At 36.2% G+C, this 16,041-nt stretch overlaps 1 pseudogene; it reads right to left on the bottom strand.

Annotated features, from left to right (window-relative positions):
- Nucleotides 1-10,902: 10,902 nt before the first annotated feature.
- LOC111738774 lies at nt 10,903-11,021 on the bottom strand (annotated as a pseudogene).
- Nucleotides 11,022-16,041: the final 5,020 nt, after the last annotated feature.

Raw genomic sequence — 16,041 nt, 5'->3', positions numbered from 1 at the left:
TATTAACATTTTTTCAGGGTTAACTGAGTAGGCTATTCTAAGGACATAAATGAGTAAAAGGCAATTGCGTAGATGTTGAGTAGAGCTTTACTTTTTCTTTTAATAAATCTTTGTAAATGGCTCTATGATATCTATATTTATATATCTCTATTTTTCAATATTAATTATAAGAAGTTATTAATTTATAAGCTCATACCTTTTTACTATTCTTATCTATAAACACTGAATATTAATTTTTAAAACATGTTGCTAATTCTTAGCACTTTTAAAGCTATTATAATTATATTTTACAGTGAGATTGTTTATGCCGATATTTTAAAATATTTTTTATCTTTGTTGCTCTAATTGGATTCAGTCAAATTTTAGAAACTAAAATTTTCCTTTTATCCTTTTAAGCAATTCCATTTGTATCAAGACAATCTGATGAAAATATTAGTACCAAATGATTTAAGACAAACTAGAGTAGAAAAAAAGATCATGAGGGCTGAAGCAAATAAACATGTCTTTTTTTTTCCAGAAGTTTAATTAGATACTGGTTATTGGTTTTTCCACGAATAATGCTTAGAGGAAATTTATGATTCAAGCAAAGCACAGCTCCAGAGATCTGGAATCTTTCACCATAACAAGACTAGATGTATAGTAAACCTCAAGTAGGAGCTGAGGAAAGTCTTGGGAAGAGCCCTGTAACTTTATAGTTAGTGAAGATTGTTGCAATGAAACTGTATAGAACAAAGCAAACTTCAGCACATTAGGATCCTCTCCCAACCAGCACTGTTCCCTGCTAATGCATCATGATGGCAAGTCAGGGGACAGAATCCATGGCCTGACATCTGCTGTGGATTTCAGGCAGAGGAACAACCTGCAAAAAAAGAACTCAGTCTGTCCAGTCCATCGGCTTAATGGTGAACAATAAGAACGTTATTTGCAATTTTCAAGCACACACACGATATAATCTTTAAATTGTGGAGCAAAGAATTATAGTATGCTTTTTTTGTGTTCAGGAGTAAACAAGGTAAATATGTGTATTTAGAAAATATACAACAAAGGATAATAAGAAAGTGATAAAAACAAAGCGTGACGGGGGAGACGAGAAAATACAAAAACATTTATTTGTTATGTAGCTTAAGAATTTCAAGGCACCAGACTGAGACTTCTCAAAGGCATTTAATACAATTCAACTCAATTCCACATATATTAAGTGCTTATTATGTATCAGCGCAGAGCTGATCAAGAAGGAAAGGTTCAATGGCGAGACGCCCAGTTGGAAGAATGCACAAGAGGCGGACATGAGAATGAAAAGGTAGGCACCAACTTTATTGTGCAGAGCGCAGTTCTGTTGGAAAGTGCAGTCTGTTGTGGGGGGGTGCATCGCATTGTGCGCACTTCTTCTGCTCCCCTTTTTTGTGCTCCCCTTCTGCTCTTCAGGGGACCACATGGCTCCACACAGTTCAGAGTACAATAGTGGCATTCAGCCACACATGTGTGATACAATAAGCTGAAGTATGTTTACATATTTTAGGCACAGGCGCCCTACTACACTAATGCAACATTCTAAATCTGGGGTCCTATTCCTAGCTGCAAGCCTGGATCACAGCCAGACGTTGGACCAGCCGGGCCTGGTGCCCACATTTTGTGCCAGGCATTGGATTTAGGTTAATTCTATCAGTTTCTTCAAAACAAGCCCAATGCCTAATATGCAGTATGTGTGTACCATAAGTGCTTCTGAATTATTAAAAGACTGACTCGAGGATCTGAGTCAGAAACTAAGTTCAGCAATGTTTCTTTTCAATAGGATTCCATCTTTTGTGTTCACTATTTTACTTAAAGGTACTCACATGTGTCTAGTCACCTAAGTTGACTTAAGTTATTTCTTCACTTGGATTGGTTTTTCTACTACTGTTGAAAGAAATCATCACAAATTTAACAACTTAAAACAACATACATCTTTTATCTCACTGTTTGGTAAGTCAAAGGTCTCAGTGAGCTCAGCTGGGTTCTCTGCTCTGGGTCTCACAAGGCTGAAATCAAGGTACTAGCTCTTGTTTGAAGGTTCTGGGGAAGACTCTCCTTCCAACCTCATTCAGGTTGTTGGCCAAATTCATTTTCTTGCAGTTACAGAACCCAGATCACTATCTTCTGGCTGGCAAACAGCTGAGAGTCTCTTTCAACATCTGCAGGCAGTCCTCAGCTTCACTCTCTCCACCAGCGGCCAGTCCTCACTGGTGAGTTTAGTACTCTTCATGCTTTACATCTAACTGACTTCATCTTATGTTCTTAGCCAGAGAAAACTCCCTGCTCTAAAAGGGCTCTTGTGATTCGATTAGGACCATGTAGATAATTTCCTCTTTGTCATATAACATAACACAATCCCAGGGGTAATACCAGGGAGTGATGGTCATGAAGGTCATCTTCAAATCCTGCTTACCACACTCCCTATGTTCTCTCACTTCATTGAGCCGTCAAGTGTTAAGGATTCTCACATTTACTCCTTTGCATTACTACTGCACATAAATGAATGAGGTGGGTTAGTGTATTTGCCAGAAAGTGATAGAGAGTATAGAGGAGAGGATCTGTGCCAGCTAAGCAGTAGCCCAATGTTAAATTTTCAATAAAAGCCTAAAAATCTAGATTTGGAGAGAAAAGTATCTCTATTTCAACTATATCAATTTAAAAAAAAAATCTATGCAGATCAAAATAAACGTTTCTGCTGGCTACAACTAATCCTGGGTTGTCATTATCTGCACTAAACTCTGTACAGATTTCTAGCTTTTCTCAGAACAAGGATTTTATCTACATATCTTTAACATCTGGAATTTCTGTGACACCTGTTAAGTTCTTAGTTAATGTGTATTCAATGAATTAATGATACGTTCACATTCAGTTAAAATAAGATAATGGTATATGTCATCGGCTTCTTTCATGGGTGTGTAATGAGAATCAGATTTTTTTTTTTTTATCTCCTTAGATAATAGGCATGCATCTGATTTAGAATCACAAGAGCAGGTACATATTCATACTTAGGGAATAGGACGTGTTCTAGGAGCAACTGCACTCACTATGCGTTTGTGTGTATGTGTGTATATATATATTTCCACCATTGTTACTAACATTCCTCAAGGAAATAAATCAAGCCTTTAACAATATTTATATACACATCATTTAAAGATTACTCCAAAGCATTTATTCTGTGTATGAAGCCATACTTGAAATATCCACAAGCCCCCATTAAATACTTGACAAGTAGGCTTTTTACTCTACCTGAAGCCCAGGTTTTTAAGTATGTTATAAATCTCCAATCTCCCAAAAGTTCTTCACATGGCTCTTTACTAGTGTAACAATCTTGCCTGATGAATGTTGTATGTTTTCAAAAAATAAGATGGGTGGGTATTAGGCAGAGAGGGATTAAGAGCATGAATAGTGATTTTACTAAATTTCCATTGCATTTCTGAGCTCAGAAACTATCAACAAAGAAGTTTAGAAAAACTGCCAATTCTATTACTATTGTACAAAGAAAAATGTATCCACCGAATTAGCCTGAGGATAAAACTGGCTATTTGGAGCTAGAATGTGGTCACAGTGCTCCTTACTGTCAAAATTAAAGGCTATAGGCTTTGATGAAAGATTAAAAAATATATCTCTGGGTTCATCACTAGAATATACATCTGTACAGATTTTTTTTTCCCAGCAGATATATAAAAATGTTGTTATTCTCTCTTTAATATCCAAATAGTAGTTCCAAAGGGGCATGACATTGGATTTTTAGATGGATCATTTAACTATTTTTCAATTGTCAATTCTCATGTCCTTATTTGAAACTTTAAGTGCTTTATGAAGAGAATGACATTTTTTAACTGAATGGAAACCTGTCATTCTTAAAAACCGTGAAGTTAATCTACACTTTGCAGTAGAACATTCTGATTTTTATTTTATGATTATAAAACTAAATTTAGATATCTGACCAATAATGTCTAGTATCCTAAGCCAATTGAATTGATATCAGTTCTCAGAAAAATAAAGAAATAAGTTATTTTAAGGGCAGTAAATCTTACACCATCAAAGACAGCTGCTTTTCAAATAACACCGACTGGATTTTTAATATAACCTATTAGAATTTTGTTTTCTTCCTTTTTTTGGAGACGTTTTAAGTCAAATATAGTAACCAAAATCTACAGTTTGGCTCTTTTCTCTCCAGGCATTCTTATGTTCAATTCCCTCTATTTTTAGTTTTATGCAGTTGTTCCAAGAACATACCTTAAGTGATATTTTTTCTACCTTCAAAGAGAAAATTTAAGAAAAGTTCAGAAAATGCAGACTCTCTAAAAATGTAGTTGGCCTAAAAATGTACTTCTCAGACTTAAAAACAATTGGGCTGCTTTAGCTCAATCACCCTAAAGAGCAGAGGCAATCGCAGAATCTCTTGTTGTAACTATTCAATTTAAGCAATGAGAATCTATTAATCTTGACTTCAGTCCCTACAAATCACTTATGTCTCTACTGTTAATTCTCTTACCATATTCTATAGTTGGTCCCTTACTACTACTTAATAAGCATTCAATAAATCTTGGTTGAAATGAATTCAACCAAGGCAGCTTTCTAAGAACAGGTAAACTTTTTTAAAATAAAAGAAAAATTAAAAATAAAAAGCATCAACAACTACTTATTGATCAGATAGATACCAAAATAAATTGTATTAGAGTAGCAATTAGTGTGAACTTCTAATGTTTTGCAAGTCATTGTCCAGGAAACATTTTGTACATGTGTCCCTTATAGCGTTTGTATGTTTGTATTGCTACTAATTGTTTCCACATCTCCCACCAGACTGTAAACTCCTTGATGCTGAGACTGTTTTGTATTCCTAAATATGTCCCCAGCAGCTGCATGTACCTGACATACGTAGTAAAAGTCAAGAAAAAGTTTGAGGAAAGAAGAAGGAAGGAGAAAAAAGAAATTTTATTAAAAGAAGAGGCGGGAAGACAAAGGGTAAAATTTAAGATTGTGGTATAGAAATATTACAAAAGATTTTTTTTATTGGAGTCAGGGTGCTAGGCCAAATAAGGCACTCGGAGTATAAGAGTCTCCAAGTTGACAGTGATTAAGCCAAAAAGAAAATCTTTTCTTCCCGGTCTCCTCCTCATTGCTCAGGTGCCACATGTGTATCTGGCTAATGTCCAAACAGAAAGCTGGACTCCTTATACAAAAATGTGCTGGCAAGCCATGGGTGACCTTTAAGAATCAATTATTGCAAATGGGCATCAGATCAAGAGGAAATAGTCTTCAACTGAGCTGTTTCTCCTCTGCTGGCGAAGAGGCAGGCATACAATTACAAGGAGCACAATTTTTTGTTTTCAAATTGCCTGCCCAAATCTTCCAGTATTTTCCATAGCTCTACTGAAAGAAATAACAGTAGCCTCAAGTTTAACAGAATGTGAAAACTCCCTCCAGGTCTTAAGACAATTCCCCTCCTAAGCTGCTGAACGTCCCATTGGCCTCTCCTTATTCACCCAGCGTGATCTGTATAAATTGTTTTAACAGCCAGATTCCTTCTTCCCGTGTCCCGCGTGCATCTGGCCACTCCCCCAAATCAGAAGACATTGCCTAGGTCGTATTTATTAGCTCAGTGTCGATAAACACAGCTGATCTCCAGCCACCAGTCTTCCTTCCTAACTCAGCCTTTTCTTTCTTTTTCCAAGGAAGCTGCCTACCTCTGGCTCTTTTTAGAGCATGATGTTGAGTGGGTGTTAAGCAGCAAATGCAATACCTATCCAGTCCTTTAAAAATTGACATAAAATATGGTTTCTAGAATAATATTATACCTTTGGAACTTCTCAAAGTTCCCGCTCACAGGCTTATACATTTTTTGCTACTCAGTAGTTAATAGAACTTGACAGTTTCTGTTAGTCTTCTAATGTAGACACACAGGCACATACATGCTCAGGAAACATGTTTTATTTATTTCTTTGTTTCTCTTTTGTTTGTTTTTGGAATGGAAGGAGAAGTTGAAGAAAGGAAGTTGCTTTGTTTTTTATTATTCATTGCTTTAAGGTTAAAAAAAATCAGGTGTATTAGCTTTCAAAAATCAGACTGTATCAGAACTTTGGATATAGGTAATTTTTTTCCTAAAAGATAAATTTCTAGTACAAGTAAAGGGGATCAACCAAAATGAAGTTAAGCTGCTCTCTAAAGCCATGGAATATGAGAATAATCTCACTTGGGTTTTAACATTTTGTCACCAGCTAATGATTAGCATCTGCTTCGCGAAAGAAGTTTACATAATGCTCAGAAGTGAATCTAATTTGTAGATGAAATACTACTGTTAAAAATATTTTTCTATTTTGAACAAATCTATAAACTCTAATACATGTAATTGTCACTGTATATCTAACTATGAAAAATGTGTGGATGTAAATCCTTTTGAATAAAATTCATATTCTATCATCTTCTAAAAAAAAACTTTATTAGCATTGTCTTTTCTTTTTCCTATATTATATGGGAATAAATTTCAAAATCTCTTCATCTTTGTCCCCTCCCATTCATATTTCCTCTTAGAAATTTGCTGTGAATGTGTCTTCAGAGCCATAAAGTCAACCAAGAGCCTAAAGTCAACCATTCTTATAATCTCAACGTCTACCTAAGCAGTGGGAAGGCTTCTTTCAACAGCTGGGGTAAAACTAGATTTGCTATACAGCACAAATGACATCATTCCACTGGCTCAACACCTTTAACAGACATCACTAATTAAGGAAGCTACCTTTTCCTGCAGAGTATAGATTAGACTCAACCCTGCCAAACATAGAGCTCCAGACCGCTAGAATAACCTATCTCTTGAACTGGTTATAGAGCTGGAGGAAGCAAATTCAGTTCTCTAAAGTTCCTTTCAATGTCTTCTAATTGTGGTCTCTTATCTATCATGACCACTCGGGGGGTTCATGGCCAATTTGAGAAATGTGGTCCCAACATGGTTAGCTACTGCTTTTCCACCTTTCTGTTATAGAAAGAAAAAGGTTTTGATCTCTCCAGTTTTATGAGTCAGAGAACTTTCCAGAATATTAATAGTACTGGGCAAGACCTGCTCCTGGAACAGCTAGTGCCACGACAGGAGGTTTCTGCAGCTGTAGAAGAAGCACATTCTGTTCCTTTTCTTGGTCAGCCAGCCAGACTAAATAAGAACAGGGCTCCCCTCATCTCTGGAGCCACATTCCAGTGTGGACTTGGAGAGGTGCCTCCGACACATGGTGTTTCCTACTGGGAAAAGTGCTAAAATTAACCAGAAGTTCCTCAAGTACTGGCTGGGGCGATATCACACAGTCAGCATAGCTCGCTTTTCCTCCTTCAGCACAGTTTCCCTTACTATCTCTGGAGCAAGCTACCCTTGGCATTTTGGAGGATTTATAATTGCTGTGTCTTAAACTTGTAACTCTCTAGTAATGACCAAAGAGTGGAAATTTCACTGAACAGAGAGCCCTTTTACTCTCCTAATTCCAGCAGTGAGTTACAAACAGAAATATTCTTTTTGTGGATTTTTCTTCCACCGGTCCCATCTGCCATTTGCTGCCTGGGTCCGAGGAATCGTAATGAAATGACCTTCTGGTGTTCATGTCTGTTATTAGGCCTCTAATTTATATTGGCCCTTTTGGACGAAGGTGCCATTCTGTTGAATAAACCATCTGAGGGAGAGGGGTGAAGGGGCCTGATGCTCTGAGACCAGTTCAGAGGCATCGCACAGACGCAGCTTCATGCAGCTGAGGCAGCCAGCAGAAGCCTGTGCCATGCAAGGGCAGTCCTGCCAGCTCCCCAGACCCTCTGAGTGCATGTCACCTCCCCTCTGCTCACAGAAATTGTCAAAGCCATGTAAGACAACCTAGCCTGGGCTAACTCTAAGCCCAAACACAAACATTTGACTATGGGTCTGCTCACCTCACTCCCACTGCCTATAGCTCTCACTTTGACCTCAGGTGACTTCTCACCCTCTAATCAGGTCTGGCCCAGGTGCCCTCATGTCCCGTTACTAGCAGTTCTCCTACGTCCTGCATAGACCTACGGTCTTGCCTTCCTGCTAACAAAATATACCTGTGCTCTGGGGTCCTTTCTCTCTAGGTCTTGAGTGCCACTCTGGAACCTTCAAGATTCTGCTTCCCAGAAAGCAGGATGTTGGGGCACAGCATCAGAGAATGGTTGCTTGGTGGTGCCATGTGCCTGGAGAGGAGGTCATGCTGGGTTAATAAGCACAGTTTGGGGTTTGGGGGTAGAGGGGAAGGTTGTTCATTTACTCCCTAACCTTATGCAAGTCTCTTACCTGCTCTGAGATTTATTTTTTCATCCTAAAAAAGAAGATAGTACTAATACCCAAGGACTTATTAAATATTCTATTCAAAACATTTAGCCTGGCACATGTTGCTTTTCAATATCAGCCTTTGTTGTTACAGTGGCACTTAATAATGTGTCACCTGAAGAAATGAACGTCATGATCTGCCATACCAAAAGCTTTCTAGTCTCAAATAGGGAAATGCTGTGAACGGAAGCTTACCCGAGGTCACATAGAGATTCATAGTGTTCAGAGTTCTTCCATATAGCTCTGTTTCCGCTTTCTCATCCACAAAATGGGGCCAATAAAGTTTTTTCTTCCTCTTATTTTGTGAGTATGAAATCAGGTACCATATACTAAACATTTAGCAAAATACTTGTCATATCGTATATGCCCAATACATGCCAACAAGGAGTATTACTATTACTGCTATAACAACAGCTATTTAGTTACACTAAAAATTCTTGAAATTAAAAAACTTTTTAAAAAATTTAACAAAAAGTTTAATTTTATTAAATTTTTTTTTAAATTTCCTGAACTTTGACTATGGATCTCCTTTCTAGTGATCAGTGGAAAACACGAGCTAAAGAATTAAACCCTTTGGAGATGTGTGGTTTTCAGCAAGAAGCTCCTGGAGATGATGTATCTTGACTCAAAGAACTTTTCAGGCTATAGCAATATTCACTGACTGCTCCTTGGCAAGTATGGTTTATGCTGTGGGAGAAGAAATATCAAAGAGGGCACAGTAGAAGCAAAATGATGGGCCTCAGAGTCTAGACATTAGGACATTCTCACCGAGCACCAAGAGCATGGGCCTGAGACTCAGATGAAACTGGATCTAAATCCCTGCTGAGTATTTTTAAATTCTTTTTTGGAAGATGAAGGGGAATTATTTCATCTCCTTATTGTTTTCTCGTCCACAAAATAAAAATGATTATGCCTGCTTTGTAGGATTGTTATCTGGTATAGTAAATGACATATAATTGAACCTCAAGCAATTACCTCTCCTAGTTATTATAATTGTATTATTACTATCTTTTTTATTCTTATTGCAGAATCTCTGCATAACTAGTGTATGACTTTTGGCAGGCTATGCTTTTACGTCTGGAAACTCCTCACAGATTTGCGAGGGTTAAATGAGAAATTGTACCTGAAGAAGGATGCTCGGGAAATGTGCTCACCAGGCTCCGCTCCTCCCCCTGGTGTGTACCCTCCCGTGACATTGATTTTATGCCATTTTCTACTGGTCTCCATCATTTTTTATATTGAGGCATTTTTTGTTGTTGTTGATCAGACTGTAAATCTTGAAAAGCAGATCATAAATTCTCTCCCCTCACTCTATTCTTTCCTAAGAACCTAGACTGTGTTAAGCACGCAGGAGATCGTCCATGACTCTGTGAAAGGGATAATGGAATGGCAGGTATTAAATCAGAACCGTATGGGAGAAATTTTCAACCTAGCATCTTTCTGGAACCCTGAAAATCAAAACCGAAGAGAAATACCCTTTCTAGTTTGTGTTCCAAAGTGAACAGTCATCTCCTGTCCTGTGGAAAAGAGCAAATGTAACTCTCTGCATGCTTTATTCTTCCTGAGTTTAAGTATTATTACATTCGATATGCCTTAAATTCAATCAGGAATCCCCAAATTGGGGAAGCAGAAGCATATGGGTATATTATTGTGCAGAATCTTATCTTCCCAGAATTAGTCTGCTAATTTCCAGATCTTCAGTAGCTTCCAAAAAGCCGCAGAATAGTTAACCACAGCCCCTAGGGCATAAATCATTGTCATCTACTTCGTTTTTAAGATTTTGTGTTAAGATACTTATATGAAAGAGGAAATCTCATATGTCTATATGAAACCTATAACTTGTCACAAGACAGGAATGAACTTTGTTCATTTTATATGTCAACTTGACTGATATAAGGGATACCCAGATAGCCAGTAAAACATTATTTCTGGGAGTGTCTGTGAGGGTGTCTGGGAAAGAGATCAGCGTTTGAACTGGTGAACTGAATAAAGCAAACTGTTCTCACCAATGCAGTGAGTGTCTTCCAGTCCTCTGAGGCCCTGAATTGCTTAAGCTGAGACATTCATTTTCTCCTGTTCTTAGGCCATCAGTGCTTCTGGTTCTTAAGCCTGGGGTTCCGATTAGGATTTACATGACTGGTCCCTGATTCTCAGGCCTTCAGACTCAGACTGAATTATATCACCAGCTTTCCCTCTTCTCCAGCTTGCAGACAGGCTTTTCTGCTTCTGTACATAACCCTGTGAGCCAATTCCTATCAGGTTTCTTCTTAGAAATATCTAAATATATCTTCTTGGTTCTGTTGCTCTGGAAAATCTCGATTAATACACACATAGGACAGCTTTATAGTAACTTAAAATTTTATTTAGACTCTCTTTATTTTAAAAAGTTTAAAGAAGAAAAATTAGCCATAAAATATATACCTTCTTTTGAGAAAAACCAAATTAGTTTATTTTTAATCAAATCTACAATCTAAAACTTCGATTTTTTTAGGCAAGGCAACCCTTGGTTGACCTCACAGATTGCAAGGACCTTGTCAGTTTACAATCCCTTATTTTTTTTTTTTTATTTTTTATGCTTACAGCAGCTAGTCTTCCTAGGTGGTCTCCCATCCAAGTACTAACCAGGCCTGACCCTGCTTAGCTTCTGAGATCAGATGGGATGGGGCTTGTTCAGGGTGGCATGGCAGTAGACCACTTTTTAAAAAGTAAAACATAATAGGTAATTATCTGCTTCATTAGTAAGCACAGCTGGTATGCAGTGATGTACCTGACATGTAGCAGGCATTAAATACATTTCTAATATAATAATGTCTCTTCGCGTGCATTTAAAACGTAAAAATTAATTTATACAGCTTTCATTACCTAACTCAACTATTTCATTAGAAGGATCATTCTTGCAGACAGGTAATACAATATGAAGCTTTCTATCCATTAAATGAAATTCAATGAAACTAATATTATTATGCCAGACACTAAACATTCAAGTTCTTGAAATTAAAAAAATTTAAATTTAGCAGCATTTCTCATAAATGGACATTGACGATAAATTTGGGGATGTTTAATTGTTTCGACTTGAAGTGGCTAAAAACATTTGGCCATGTCGTTATTTTGAATAGATTGCACTAATGTACGCAAGACAAGAGACCGTGAAGGAAACGCTATGTGGGGTCGAAACCAATTCTTTTTAGAACAAATGTCTTTTAAAAGGCTGCATTAAGATAAATTTTATTGTTCTTCTTATGTAATAGTAATAGAAAATATGAAGTTCTATTAGGATTGCATTAGGATTTTTTTTTTTTGCAGATCCTCAAAGCCCATCCAACCATTTGACAATATTCAAATCCTAAAATTCTTTGGAATCCTTCCAGAGAACTTTACCATTTTCTTTGCGAGGTGACAGAACTACCACAAGAGGGCACTGTGCTCCCAAAGCACTCCAAAAGCAGCTAAAATTAAAGTGTCTCACCTCAGTGTCTCTGTTCTGGCTCACCGCAGAAAGTTCTAAATGTTGCAAAAGGAACTTTTGCACGTGTCTGTTATACTTGGACGAAGATGAAACGAAGAAGCCATTATGAGCCCAATTGATCCAAAGACAAAAAAACGAAAGTAATGAGAAAATTATCGGTTTGTCAGCACATCAAGTCATTTTTCATTCGTGCCACAAGGTGGCACCTCTACTCCTATGATAGCTATGCTGCCGGCTGTCAATTTCTTAATTAAAACTTCATGTTGACTATCGGCAATGTCATTTTGAAAAAAGAACATTTCTTATAAATAGAAGCTTTATTTAAAAAGTTGACGTTTTATCTACTTACGAAAATTTGCTATTTTTAGAGAATGTATTTCTGTTAAATAGAGAGCTATTTTCACTATATCTAAGGGATTTTCAACCAGCGCCTAAGCAGAAGCTCATTTAATATAGGTAAGTCTGAGATTCGCATGTCTCTCGTTTCCAGGACTAGGTTAAAACTCTCAACAAAACTGACAGAAATCCTTATTTTACGATTTACAATCAGTAACTATCCATGAAAACCACAAAAAAAGATAAATTATATTTTGAAGAATATGAATTCATCACTTAATGCTGCAATTAGGTTTTCATTTATTCTATTCAGATGGATCATTTTCTAATTCATAATGCTTGTTCTCACTTGCATTTTGATTTGCACAGTCCATTATTAAAGTTCTTAAGCTTGAGGCATTTCTGGGCTGTATTGCAGCATCTTGAATTGCCATTTCTCTTTGTCACATTAGGGTAATGTACTCTCTTATTTAGAAAGTGGAAAGGAGAGAGCAGTATGAATGAGGATGGGTTTATATAAGAAGAATATTAATGAGCATTTTTAAGAGTCACCATATTGCTTTAATTAAACAACTGTGAGTGTTCTAGGCCCATCCGCTGAGATTATGTTTCAGTAGCTATAATGTGGAGACTGGGACTGGACATCTTTATTATTACAAAATGCCCCAGGTGATTCTGACTCACATCCAGGTTTGGGAATCATTGACAAGGAAATTATGGCAAAAGACCAGATGAGAAATAATAAGAACTTGAGTTAAACTCTTAACAATGACAATGACAGAAAGCATTTAATGGTCTACAAGACATAAGGACAGACAAAGGATTAGAGACATGAGTGAAATCTATGATGAGTTCAAGTTTCAGTTTAGGTGAATGGAAAGATTGTGATGCCAGTTTATAAAAAGGAAATAGATAAAAACAGACATTTCGGAGAAAAATGAGTTCCATTTGGGATATACTAAACTTTGAAATGAATATACATATAGTAGAAAAATACATATTTATTGTCATATTATTATATAATATAATGTAATATAATTCACATATATGTATATGTATGTGTGTGTATATATATACATATATGTGTGTGTGTGTGTATATATGTATGCGTGTGTATATATGTATATATATATATATATATATATACATATATACACACACATACACACAAGTTGTTATGTCTAGTCTAATATATTTTGAGACCAGAAATTTTCACGGCACAATGGTAAACTCCACAGAGAAAACAGAACCCTGACCAGCACCAGCATTTAGGCCTGGAAATTGCTGAAGCACATGTTGTAGGGTCTGCTCAGTATTTTTTTTAATTAAAAAAAATGGAAATCTTTAGCTGAGGCTTATGTTCTTTAATTTGTTCAGAGATCTCTTCATTCTAAATTTTCTTATAATCGACAAGAATGCTTATTTATATTACCTACTTGGCACATGGTTATTGAATTTGCCACCACAAATTCAAGGAGTGAGAAGGATTTAAGAAAATAAATATTGGGAAAGAATAAGGAGAGAATTGTAATGCATTACTGAGGGGAGAAAGTATGAAAAAGAAAGGAGGCAGTGATCACTGTGTTAAATTTAACAGAGAAGTTAGATGAGAAAAATTTTTTATCTGACAATTTATGAGAATTGTTATTCAATAAATGTTTATTGAACACTTTTTCTGTACCTGGTAGTATGTTAGGAACAAATGAGACAACAATAAACAAGATAGTTATAATTCCTGTCTTCATGGAATTTATAGGCCAGAGGACATATGGAAATATACAGAGAATATACAGTAATAAATCCTCTGGAAAAGGCAGCCTATGCTGCTATGCAGTAATAAATGAGGAACGGCTAATTCATATGCTTGGACGGGGAGAGTGAGGAAATTTTCCTGGAGAAACGGTCACCTACATACAGCTGACCCCTTCTGTCTGAATATCTGGCTTTCTGTGGCTCGGACCATTCTGACTTGGACTTGGGCTTTCTCCTATCCTTTGGCTCTCTACTCTCTCCTGGTCTTAGTATTCCCTTTAAACTGAGCCCCATGAAATAGATAGAAATTTCCCACTCCTGCCCCACTCCCAAGGAACCCCATTAACCAGATGGTTAAGTTTTGTCCTCCCCTACAGAAAAAGTAAGAATTCAGGAGAAAACCAAGTCATTTCAGATATCAACTCCTAAAGAGATTTGTTGACATATAAGCTTATCAATTTCATGAGTATTACTCTAGGTTGCTGTTTATTGGGATGAAAAGAAACCAGTAGTCTCCCCGAATCGAAGAGATAGAACTGGGATTACAGGAAAGCCAAGGTAGCGGGAAGAGTATGAGAGAAGAGAGAGATGCACAGAGACAAAACTCCAAGAATCTGCAGGGTCCCCATTAAGTATTCAGTTGACTTCTAATCAGCTCATGCTGAAGCCAGGGAAAAATGCACTTGAAAAGATTTTAAGGAAGAGTCCCTGGAGGTCACTTAAGCCTAGGAGTAATGCTAGTGACTGTTGCTAAAAGCCAGAGTGAACAACTCATAATTCATGAGTAATTGGTGAAAATACTAAGCAAGAGCTTGCTTCTGTAGTGGGAAAAAAATAACCCTAGACTAAATGCTGCTGTGTTTCCACCAATGAAGCTTAAATTAAATATAAGTATATATAAAAAAAAAACACCCCAAAGATCTGGGGATTAAACTGTTTTCAAGTAACTTAAGAGTGTTCTACAACAAGTTCAAGAATATTTATAGTAATACAAAAATATCCAGCAACCAAAAACGTAAATTTCAAAATATCTGGCATTCATTGAAAAATTATCCCAAAAATGTCCTGCAAAAATGTAAGAAAATACAGATCATAATGAAAGGAAAAAATGTGACAGTTGAAACTCATCTAGAGATATGAAGGTGATAAGATTAATAGACAAGAACATTTCAATAGTTACTATAACTGCATTCCCTATGTTCAAGAAACTAGAGGAAAGATTGAGCATGTTAAGTAGAGACAAGGAAGATACAAAAAAGGTTCAGTTCAAATTTCTAGAGATGAAAACTATAATATCTTTGATGAAAAATATGTAAGGTCGTAATAACAGTGTATAAGACATTGCTGAGAAAACATAGCAATAGAAACTTAAACTACAACACAGTGAGAAAAAAGACTACAGTGAAATTATAAATAAATGAAGCACCGATAGTTGTGGAACAACTTTAAGAGGCCAAATGCACAAATAATTGAAGTCCCTGAAGGAAGAGGGTTGGGGACAAGAAAAACTATTTGAAGAAATAATAGCCAAAAAATTTTCAAACACAATAAAAACCATAAACCCCAGATCCAAGAACCTTAATGAACCCCAAGCACAAGAAACATGAAGAAAATTACATCAACACATATCATAATCAAATTGCTCACCACTAGTGATAAACAGAAAGCAAAGAAAAAGACCTACTATGTATAAAAGAATAAAGATAATGACAGCATATTTTCACCAGAAATGATGCAAAAGAGCAATTTCTTTAAAATCCTAAAAAAAAAAAGAAAACTGCTAGCAGAATTCTTTTCTCAGCAAAAATGTTTTTTTAAAAAAAAGATGAAATACTTTTTTTAGCATACAAACTCTGAAATAATTTATTGCACCAGACCTGCACTACAAGAAATGTTAAAAGAAGTCTGACAAGTAGTAAACAAAGGATACCAAATGGAAAGTTGGATCTACACCAAGATCCATAAAAAATCACTGGAATATTAATCACATGGGTAAAATAAAGACTTTTTCTTATTATTTAAATTTCTTTAAGGATAATACATTGTTTAAAGGAAAAATAATTTCATGTATCATGAAGTTTATAACATATGTAGAAGTTAAATATATGACAACAAGAGCAAATAGTTTAAAGAGGGAAAATGGGAATGTACTATTGTA

The sequence above is a fragment of the Pteropus vampyrus genome, unplaced genomic scaffold (assembly GCF_000151845.1).
Source record: "Pteropus vampyrus isolate Shadow unplaced genomic scaffold, Pvam_2.0 Scaffold43, whole genome shotgun sequence".
Classification (NCBI taxonomy): Eukaryota; Metazoa; Chordata; class Mammalia; order Chiroptera; family Pteropodidae; genus Pteropus; species Pteropus vampyrus.
This window is presented reverse-complemented; position numbering and strand designations above follow the sequence as displayed.